The 9507-nt window shown below is 44.8% G+C and overlaps 1 long non-coding RNA gene across 3 annotated transcripts; it reads right to left on the reverse strand.

Annotated features, from left to right (window-relative positions):
* Positions 1 to 1795: 1795 nt before the first annotated feature.
* LOC127923029 (uncharacterized) lies at positions 1796 to 2503 on the reverse strand. 3 transcript variants are annotated; one of them, XR_008113070.1, is made up of 4 exons: positions 2350 to 2503; positions 2162 to 2255; positions 1927 to 2114; positions 1796 to 1879 (listed from the first exon to the last, which is right to left on the reverse strand). It is a non-coding gene; the product is annotated as an uncharacterized LOC127923029 (long non-coding RNA). The 3 variants fall into 3 exon arrangements; XR_008113071.1 differs by lacking the exon at positions 2162 to 2255 and having other exon boundaries at positions 1822 to 1879; XR_008113072.1 differs by lacking the exon at positions 2350 to 2503 and having other exon boundaries at positions 1822 to 1879; positions 2209 to 2255.
* Between the last annotated feature and the right edge of the window lie 7004 nt (positions 2504 to 9507).

Genomic DNA, 9507 nt, shown 5'->3' on the forward strand with positions numbered 1-9507 from the left:
ATTCCATCTGGCTGAACTAGTCATTAGAAAGTGCTTTCTGTGGTATCTGTCAAGTGTCGTCTGTGTTCAATTGCCAGTTAATAATATAATGGCTGAAATGACTCAAATCACAGCCTGCTCCTGTTTCTACGATGATGAATCACTGAAATGACACAAATCACAGCCTGCTCCTGTTTATACGATGATGAATGGCTGAAATGACACAAATCACAGCCTGCTCCTGTTTCTACGATGATGAATCACTGAAATGACACAAATCACAGCCTGCTCCTGTTTCTACGATGATGAATGGCTGAAATGACACAAATCACAGCCTGCTCCTGTTTCTACGATGATGAATCACTGAAATGACACAAATCACAGCCTGCTCCTGTTTCTATGACGATGAATGGCTGAAATGACACAAATCACAGCCTGCTCCTGTTTCTACGATGATGAATGGCTGAAATGACACAAATCACAGCCTGCTCCTGTTTCTACGATGATGAATCACTGAAATGACACAAATCACAGCCTGCTCCTGTTTCTACGATGATGAATCACTGAAATGACACAAATCACAGCCTGCTCCTGTTTCTACGATGATGAATGGCTGAAATGACACAAATCACAGCCTGCTCCTGTTTCTACGATGATGAATCACTGAAATGACACAAATCACAGCCTGCTCCTGTTTCTACGACGATGAATGGCTGAAATGACACAAATCACAGCCTGCTCCTGTTTCTACGATGATGAATCACTGAAATGACACAAATCACAGCCTACTCCTGTTTCTACGACGATGAATCACTGAAATGACACAAATCACAACCTGCTCCTGTTTCTACGATGATGAATGGCTGAAATGACTCAAATCACAGCCTGCTCCTGTTTCTACGACGATGAATGGCTGAAATGACACAAATCACAGCCTGCTCCTGTTTCTACGATGATGAATGGCTGAAATGACTCAAATCACAGCCTGCTCCTGTTTCTACGATGATGAATGGCTGAAATGACACAAATCACAGCCTGCTCCTGTTTCTACGACGATGAATCACTGAAATGACACAAATCACAGCCTGCTCCTGTTTCTACGATGATGAATCACTGAAATGACACAAATCACAGCCTGCTCCTGTTTCTACGATGATGAATCACTGAAATGACACAAATCACAGCCTGCTCCTGTTTCTACGATGATGAATCTCTGAAATGACACAAATCACAGCCTGCTCCTGTTTCTACGATGATGAATGGCTGAAATGACACAAATCACAGCCTGCTCCTGTTTCTACGATGATGAATCACTGAAATGACACAAATCACAGCCTGCTCCTGTTTCTACGATGATGAATGGCTGAAATGACACAAATCACAGCCTGCTCCTGTTTCTACGATGATGAATCACTGAAATGACACAAATCACAGCCTGCTCCTGTTTCTACGATGATGAATAGCTGAAATGACACAAATCACAGCCTGCTCCTGTTTCTACGATGATGAATGGCTGAAATGACACAAATCACAGCCTGCTCCTGTTTCTACGATGATGAATCACTGAAATGACACAAATCACAGCCTGCTCCTGTTTCTACGACGATGAATCACTGAAATGACACAAATCACAGCCTGCTCCTGTTTCTACGACGATGAATGGCTGAAATGACACAAATCACAGCCTGCTCCTGTTTCTACGATGATGAATGGCTGAAATGACACAAATCACAGCCTGCTCCTGTTTCTACGATGATGAATGGCTGAAATGACACAAATCACAACCTATCTATCCTTTACCCCTACCTACAGTATAATGCTGTTACTGTCTATTATCTGTCCTTTACCCCTACCTACAGTATACTGCTGTTACTGTCTATTATCTATCCTTTACCCCAACCTACAGTATAATGCTGTTACTGTCTATTATCTGTCCTTTACCCCTACCTACAGTATACTGCTGTTACTGTCTATTATCTATCCTTTACCCCAACCTACAGTATACTGCTGTTACTGTCTATTATCTATCCTTTACCCCTACCTACAGTATACTGCTGTTACTGTCTATTATCTATCCTTTACCCCAACCTACAGTATACTGCTGTTACTGTCTATTATCTATCCTTTACCCCAACCTACAGTATATTGCTGTTACTGTCTATTATCTATCCTTTACCCCTACCTACAGTATACTGCTGTTACTGTCTATTATCTATCCTTTACCCCTACCTACAGTATACTGCTGTTACTGTCTATTATCTATCCTTTACCCCTACCTACAGTATACTACTGTTACTGTCTATTATCTATCCTTTACCCCTACCTACAGTATACTACTGTTACTGTCTATTATCTATCCTTTACCCCTACCTACAGTATACTGCTGTTACTGTCTATTATCTATCCTTTACCCCTACCTACAGTATACTACTGTTACTGTCTATTATCTATCCTTTACCCCTACCTACAGTATACTACTGTTACTGTCTATTATCTATCCTTTACCCCTACCTACAGTATACTGCTGTTACTGTCTAAGGTGGCTGTTGACTCCACTGCCTGCTCCCCCCTCTACATGAAGGTGGCTGTTGACTCCACTGCCTGCTACCCACCTCTACATGAAGGTGGCTGTTGACTCCACCGCCTGCTACCCACCTCTACATGAAGGTGGCTGTTGACTCCACTGCCTGCTACCCACCTCTACATGAAGGTGGCTGTTGACTCCACTGCCTGCTCCCCACCTCTACATGAAGGTGGCTGTTGACTCCACCGCCTGCTACCCACCTCTACATGAAGGTGGCTGTTGACTCCACTGCCTGCTCCCCACCTCTACATGAAGGTGGCTGTTGACTCCACCGCCTGCTACCCACCTCTACATGAAGGTGGCTGTTGACTCCACTGCCTGCTACCCACCTCTACATGAAGGTGGCTGTTGACTCCACCGCCTGCTACCCACCTCTACATGAAGGTGGCTGTTGACTCCACCGCCTGCTACCCACCTCTACATGAAGGTGGCTGTTGACTCCACCGCCTGCTACCCACCTCTACATGAAGGTGGCTGTTGACTCCACTGCCTGCTACCCACCTCTACATGAAGGTGGCTGTTGACTCCACTGGCGACTCGCCTGGCACTGGGCTCTGGACTCTCCCTCCAGTACGTAACCTTGGTTACAGAAGAAGCTGACCACATCGTTGTAGTTGAATCCGTCCCCTGTAGTTCTCCCATAGATGGGACTGCCTGGATGGCCACATGTGATTGCTGCACACATAAAAAATACAATTACGGGAAATAATAAATATATGTAAACGACGGGGCCATTTTGAGTATCCCCATCGGTGTTCTAGTGACATTGTCTTGGTCTAATCTGGACCTCCAAGCCAGTTTCCTGGTTTGTTTTATTACTCAACCCCCTCTATTAGAGGACTGCTTTAGATCTGGGACACCAGGTTGGGTTTGCAATTCATTTTCAGTTCGAACAGAAGAAAAAAAACAGAATTACTCCGGACCTCGTAGGGTAACAATTGAATATCCCCTGGTTCAAAAAAAGGGGGGTTCACCCATTCTAGTCATTCTATTTCTGTGCCTGCAGCACAGTAAAAGGGGGTTCACCCATTCTAGTCATTCTATTTCTATGCCTGCAGCACAGTAAAAAGGGGGTTCACCCATTCTAGTCATTCTATTTCTATGCCTGCAGCACAGTAAAGGGGGTTTCACCCATTCTAGTCATTCTATTTCTATGCCTGCAGCACAGTAAAAAGGGGGTTCACCCATTCTAGTAATTATATTTCAATGCCTGCAGCACAGTAAAAGGGGGGTTCACCCATTCTAGTCATTCTATTTCTATGCCTGCAGCACAGTAAAAAGGGGGGGGGTTCACCCATTCTAGTCATTCTATTTCTATGCCTGCAGCACAGTAAAAGGGGGGTTCACCCATTCTAGTCATTCTATTTCTATGCCTGCAGCACAGTAAGGGGGGGGGTTCACCCATTCTAGTCATTCTATTTCTATGCCTGCAGCACAGTAAAGGGGGGTTCACCCATTTAGTCATTCTATTTCTATGCCTGCAGCACAGTAAAAAGGGGGGGGGGGGGTTCACCCATTCTAGTCATTCTATTTCTATGCCTGCAGCACAGTAAGGGGGGGGGTCACCCATTCTAGTCATTCTATTTCTATGCCTGCAGCACAGTAAGGGGGTCACCCATTCTAGGCATTCTATTTCTATGCCTGCAGCACAGTAGGGGGGGGTTCACCCATTCTAGTCATTCTATTTCTATGCCTAAAAGGGGGTGGGGGACAGGAGTTCAATAAAGCTGATGAATATTCAACACATCATCAACACCATTACCATTCTATTAACTTTGGAACACCCAGAGAGATATATTTTGATGAAGATGAAAATGATATAGAAAATGGACTAGAATAATGTTCGTAGTGAAGAGGAAACCTCCGTAAGTCAACTAGAGAGATTTGTTGACACAGCAGCAGTAAGCTCACTGTACACTCCAATTCAACTGTAAACAAACGTTCACATCAATATGAGTAGATTCAGGATGTCCCTTGTGGGCATCCGTATTTTATACAAAGCATTAAGTTAAGTAAACAAGTCGACTCGTGTTTTTGGCACTGTTGCTGTGCCTATTCATTAGAGGCAAATTGGCTGGGCCGGGTTGGGGGTGGAGTCATGTTGGCTGGGCGGGGTTGGGGGACTATAATGTGAGGTTGAGGGTGGAGTCATGTTGGCTGGGCGGGGTTGGGGGTGGAGTCATATTGGCTGGGTGGGGTTGGGGTGGAGTCATATTGGCTGGGTGGGGTTGGGGGTGGAGTCATATTGGCTGGGTGGGTGTCGGGGTAGAGTCATGTTGGCTGGGTGGGGTTGGGGGACATAATGGGAGGTTGGGGGTGGAGTCATATTGGCTGGTTGGGGTTGGGGGTGGAGTCATATTGGCTGGGTGGGGTTGGGGGTGGAGTCATATTGGCTGGGTGGGGTTGGGGGTAGAGTCATGTTGGCTGGGTGGGGTTGGGGGTGGAGTCATATTGGCTGGGCCGGGTTGGGGGTGGAGTCATGTTGGCTGGGCGGGGTTGGGGGACTATAATGGGAGGTTGGGGGTGGAGTCCATCGGCTGGTTGGGGTTGGGGGTGGAGTCATATTGGCTGGGTGGGGTTGGGGGTAGAGTCATGTTGGCTGGGTGAGGTTGGGGGTAGAGTCATGTTGGCTGGGTGGGGTTGGGGTGAAGTCATATTGGCTGGGTGGGTGTCGGGGTAGAGTCATGTTGGCTGGGGGGGGTTGGGGGTGGAGTCATATTGGCTGGGTGGGGATGGGGGAAGTGTCATATTGGCTGGGTGGGGTTGGTGGGCAGAGTCATGTTGGCTGGGCGGGGTTGGGGGACTATAATAGGAGGTTTGGGGTGGAGTCATGTTGGATGGGCGGGGTTGGGGGACTATAATGTGAGGTTGAGGGTGGAGTCATGTTGGCTGGTTGGGGTTGGGGACTATAATGGGAGGTTGGGGGTGGAGTCATGTTGGCTGGGTGGGGTTGGGGGTGGAGTCATGTTGGCTGAGCGGGGTTGGGGGACTATAATGTGAGGTTGGGGGTGGAGTCATGTTGGCTGGGTGGGGTTGGGGGTGGAGTCATGTTGGCTGAGCGGGGTTGGGGACTATAATGGGTGGTTGGGGGTGGAGTCATGTTGGCTGGGTGGGGTTGGGGGTGGAGTCATGTTGGCTGAGCGGGGTTGGGGGACTATAATGTGAGGTTGGGGGTGGAGTCATGTTGGCTTGGGGTTGGGGTTGGAGTCATGTTGGCTGAGCGGGGTTGGGGACTATAATGGGTGGTTGGGGGTGGAGTCATGTTGGCTGGGTGGGGTTGGGGGTGGAGTCATGTTGGCTGAGCGGGGTTGGGGACTATAATGGGTGGTTGGGGGAGAGTCATGTTGGCTGGGTGGGGTTGGGGGTGGAGTCATGTTGGCTGAGCGGGGTTGGGGGACTATAATGTGAGGTTGGGGGTGGAGTCATGTTGGCTGGGTGGGGTTGGATGTAGAGTCATGTTGGCTGGGTGGGGTTGGGGGAATATGATGGGAGATTGGGGGTGGAGTCATGTTGGCTGGGTGGGGTTGGGGATGGAGTTATGTTGGCTGGGTGGGGTTGGAGTCATGTTGGCTGGGTGGGGTTGGAGTCATGTTGAGTGGGTGGGGTTGGGGGTGGAGTCATGTTGGGTGGGTGGGGTTGGGGGACTATGATGGTGGAGGCCCCAAAAAATAACCTAACAAATACACAGACCAGTAGGGTAGATATAACATGTACAGACCAGTAGGGTAGATATAACAACATGTACAGACCAGTAGGGTTTATATAACAACATGTACAGACCAGTAGGGTAGATATAACAACATGTACAGACCAGTAGGGTAGATATAACAACATGTACAGACCAGTAGGGTTTATATAACAACATGTACAGACCAGTAGGGTTTATATAACAACATGTACAGACCAGTAGGGTTTATATAACAACATGTACAGACCAGTAGGGTAGATATAACAACATGTACAGACCAGTAGGGTTTATATAACAACATGTACAGACCAGTAGGGTAGATATAACAACATGTACAGACCAGTAGGGTTTATATAACAGCATGTACAGAACAATAGGGTAGATATAACAACATGTACAGACCAGTAGGGTAGATATAACAACATGTACAGAACAGTAGGGTAGATATAACAACATGTACAGACCAGTAGGGTAGATATAACAACATGTCCAAACCAGTAGGGTAGATATAACAACATGTCCAGACCAGTAGGGTTTATATAACAACATGTACAGACCAGTAGGGTTTATATAACAACATGTACAGACCAGTAGGGTAGATATAACAACATGTACAGACCAGTAGGGTAGATATAACAACATGTACAGACCAGTAGGGTAGAGATAACAACATGTACAGACCAGTAGGGTATATATAACAACATGTACAGACCAGTAGGGTAGATATAACAACATGTCCAGACCAGTAGGGTTTATATAACAACATGTCCAGACCAGTAGGGTAGATATAACAACATGTCCAGACCAGTAGGGTTTATATAACAACATGTACAGACCAGTAGGGTAGATATAACAACATGTACAGACCAGTAGGGTAGATATAACAACATGTCCAGACCAGTAGGGTAGATATAACAACATGTACAGACCAGTAGGGTTTATATAACAACATGTACAGACCAGTAGGGTAGATATAACAACATGTCCAGACCAGTAGGGTAGATATAACAACATGTACAGACCAGTAGGGTAGATATAACAACATGTACAGACCAGTAGGGTAGATATAACAACATGTACAGACCAGTAGGGTAGATATAACAACATGTACAGACCAGTAGGGTAGATATAACAACATGTACAGACCAGTAGGGTAGATATAACAACATGTACAGACCAGTAGGGTAGATATAACAACATGTACAGACCAGTAGGGTTTATATAACAACATGTACAGACCAGTAGGGTAGATATAACAACATGTACAGACCAGTAGGGTAGATATAACAACATGTACAGAACAGTAGGGTAGATATAACAACATGTACAGACCAGTAGGGTAGATATAACAACATGTACAGAACAGTAGGGTAGATATACCAACATGTACAGAACAGTAGGGTTTATATAACAACATGTACAGACCAGTAGGGTTTATATAACAACATGTACAGACCAGTAGGGTAGATATAACAACATGTACAGACCAGTAGGGTAGATATAACAACATGTACAGACCAGTAGGGTAGATATAACAACATGTCCAGACCAGTAGGATAGATATAACAACATGTACAGACCAGTAGGGTAGATATAACAACATGTCCAGACCAGTAGGGTTTATATAACAACATGTACAGACCAGTAGGGTAGATATAACAACATGTACAGACCAGTAGGGTAGATATAACAACATGTACAGACCAGTAGGGTAGATATAACAACATGTACAGACCAGTAGGGTAGATATAACAACATGTACAGACCAGTAGGGTAGATATAACAACATGTACAGACCAGTAGGGTTTATATAACAACATGTACAGACCAGTAGGGTAGATATAACAACATGTACAGACCAGTAGGGTAGATATAACAACATGTACAGACCAGTAGGGTAGATATAACAACATGTACAGACCAGTAGGGTAGATATAACAACATGTACAGACCAGTAGGGTTATATAACAACATGTACAGACCAGTAGGGTAGATATAACAACATGTACAGACCAGTAGGGTTTATATAACAACATATACAGACCAGTAGGGTAGATATAACAACATGTACAGACCAGTAGGATAGATATAACAACATGTACAGACCAGTAGGGTTTATATAACAACATGTACAGACCAGTAGGGTAGATATAACAACATGTACAGACCAGTAGGGTTTATATAACAACATGTACAGACCAGTAGGGTAGATATAACAACATGTACAGACCAGTAGGGTAGATATAACAACATGTACAGACCAGTAGGGTTTATATAACAACATGTACAGACCAGTAGGGTAGATATAACAACATGTACAGACCAGTAGGGTAGATATAACAACATGTACAGACCAGTAGGGTTTATATAACAACATGTACAGACCAGTAGGGTAGATATAACAACATGTACAGACCAGTAGGGTAGATATAACAACATGTACAGACCAGTAGGGTTTATATAACAACATGTACAGACCAGTAGGGTAGATATAACAACATGTACAGACCAGTAGGGTAGATATAACAACATGTACAGACCAGTAGGGTTTATATAACAACATGTACAGACCAGTAGGGTAGATATAACAACATGTACAGACCAGTAGGGTAGATATAACAACATGTACAGACCAGTAGGGTAGATATAACAACATGTACAGACCAGTAGGGTAGATATAACAACATGTACAGACCAGTAGGGTAGATATAACAACATGTACAGACCAGTAGGGTAGATATAACAACATGTACAGACCAGTAGGGTAGATATAACAACATGTACAGACCAGTAGGGTAGATATAACAACATGTACAGACCAGTAGGGTAGATATAACAACATGTACAGACCAGTAGGGTAGATATAACATCATGTACAGACCAGTAGGGTAGATATAACATCATGTACAGACCAGTAGGGTAGAGGGTGAATAACATGTACAGACCAGTAGGGTAGATATAACATCATGTACAGACCAGTAGGGTAGATATAACAACATGTACAGACCAGTAGGGTAGATATAACAACATGTACAGACCAGTAGGGTAGATATAACAACATGTACAGACCAGTAGGGTAGATATAACATCATGTACAGACCAGTAGGGTAGATATAACAACATGTACAGACCAGTAGGGTAGATATAACATCATGTACAGACCAGTAGGGTAGATATAACAACATGTACAGACCAGTAGGGTAGATATAACAACATGTACAGACCAGTAGGGTAGATATAACAACATGTACAGACC

This window comes from Oncorhynchus keta, unplaced genomic scaffold, assembly GCF_023373465.1.
Source record: "Oncorhynchus keta strain PuntledgeMale-10-30-2019 unplaced genomic scaffold, Oket_V2 Un_contig_27999_pilon_pilon, whole genome shotgun sequence".
Lineage (NCBI taxonomy): Eukaryota > Metazoa > Chordata > Actinopteri > Salmoniformes > Salmonidae > Oncorhynchus > Oncorhynchus keta.